The sequence below is a fragment of the Nematolebias whitei genome, chromosome 12, assembly GCF_014905685.2.
Source record: "Nematolebias whitei isolate Nwh7 chromosome 12, NemWhi1, whole genome shotgun sequence".
In the NCBI taxonomy this organism is placed as follows: domain Eukaryota; kingdom Metazoa; phylum Chordata; class Actinopteri; order Cyprinodontiformes; family Rivulidae; genus Nematolebias; species Nematolebias whitei.
In genome coordinates this window covers 24,070,872-24,072,861 of record NC_056509.1, presented here as the reverse complement: position 1 = coordinate 24,072,861, position 1,990 = coordinate 24,070,872, and the positions used below count along the sequence as shown (strand labels likewise).

At 44.5% G+C, this 1,990-nt stretch overlaps 1 protein-coding gene across 1 annotated transcript in view; it reads left to right on the top strand.

The window, feature by feature from the left end:
- The window catches only part of LOC119418463 (kelch-like protein 29), a 405,803-nt gene that overhangs the window by 238,305 nt on the left and 165,508 nt on the right, over window positions 1–1,990 (top strand). The window lies entirely within an intron of this gene.

The following is a 1,990-nucleotide window of genomic DNA, read 5'->3' as shown; positions in this document are numbered from 1 at the left end:
GTGCATTCAGGTGTGCGTTTGTGTGTGCATGGCTCCGAGGGAGGCGGCCATTGTTTGCTGACACATGGAGGCTTTCTGTATGCCCACCCCCCTTTCCCCTCCAGTGTCACTTTTTTTCTCTTCTTGGGGAGAACTGATGGTATGAGGTGTGGCAGATTGGAGGTGAGAGCCATGGCGGTGGCTAGAAATTCACTAATGCAGCCTCCAAACCACCAGCTTTCTCTATTCACAGGCCGTGCCCACAAAGCAATCAGAAAGTCGACCAGCTGACGGTGGCAACTGGAATGTAGCGAGAGATGATGAAAAACTAGCTGAAAGAGCTTTCTCCAACTGTCCAATCAAAGCGCCGGAAACATTCTGTTCAAAAGAAATAAATAACACATCTCTCATTATCTCCGTGTTTAATAACCAGGTCACTTTTTGTTGGTGTGAAGCCTTTGACAGATATTCTGCTCTGAAAAAGATTTTTTCCCACCCCAAAGCCAGCTCCTAAATTGCACCTTATTTGTAATGTGCCTTTATAGTGTGTAATTTCAGCTGCTGGAATCATTCAGAGCTGAGCTCTCTGTCAGACAGGAGCATGGAAGGAGCTAAATGAGTGGATATTGTAGCCGAATGGAACCGTGAGAGTCATTCCAGGTTAATTAAATCCCAGCTTTGTGTCTGGAATGAACACCCCCACAAAAAAACCTTGTTTGCCTCCGGTACAATCAGTTTGATCAGTTTTCTACATTTCGAGTGGCGATATGAAGCGTGCATTTGTTCGTAAACGCATTTCTCGTTGAACGTGACTTTACGGAACCACTACCGTCTACACGGCCGTTGCTCAGATTGCCTAATTAAAAGGTGCTCATTGCAAAGTATGGGATAAAAGACAAATGCTGCAATTTGAAAGGGCTTATGCCAGTTGTTCTGCAAATATTATGGTATGAAATTCTGAGATGCAGGTACATACTGTACGTAAGGTAAACAAAGCACTCCGCTGAATCTGCTAAAAGCCAAGTCATGTGATTGGCCTATATTAGGCTGCCTGTGGTCTGCGTAGTAAACAAGCATGGTAGGATCAGTGCAAAAAGCATCCCAGAGATGATGTTCAGGTTGAAATACAAAAGTGAATGTGCTGCCAAACATGGAAGGAATGAGTAAGAAAACACAACGATAAATGTATTGGCTCTCTCTGCTGGTCATAGAATCTGTTGGACTTCTCCATCCATAAAGCTCCTACATGGCCATTTTTTTATCTATTTTTTAGTTCCTTTGGTTGTTTTTAATAGGCAACCAAATTTTAAGGAAAACTCAGATATCAACATGTGCAGAGTTTATTACTTTTTCAATGTATTTTGATCCGTCTAAACGACGTTGTAGTGAGTAGCTTTAAGCTAGACATAGCTTGTGGAAAGGCATTTTCATCCTTATTCAGAAATATTTGATCTCTCAAACTGAGGCTCCTCCCACAGCATATTTTCTGTGCCCATAGTTCATGCAGACCGTGCTTTATTTTATTTTATTTTTGTGCAAAAGGTGTTTACAGTGGCTCAGCAAACTGCTCCATTAATGCCTAGACGCCTTTTATGGCAGGTGTCTCTCCCTGAAATCACGATTTTCCACGTTTGGGGCTTTACTGTAGGCTGTGTCTGAAGCCTCGGTGCGCTCTTTTACCATCGTTCTCGATAGGAGATTAACAAAGCGTCATGATGGGATTTCTGTCCCTGAGCTGCAGAATAAGTTTGCCAGCCTCCCGCTGCTTCCCTCTCTCAGCATCCCCTCATGGTGCCTCATTAAGATGCAGACAAACAAGCTCCTCCGACCCGACGCTACAGTAAGGCCAGGCTTAACATGGCGCAGCCACGCTGAGATTCACCGTGCACCGGGGCCTTCAGCAGGACACGGCGTGTTCTCACAGAAAGCGTCGTCCTTGTTGTTCTGGTTTATTTTTGTTCTCAGTGTGTGTGTGTGTGTGTGTGTGTGTGTGTGTGTGTGTGTGTGTGTG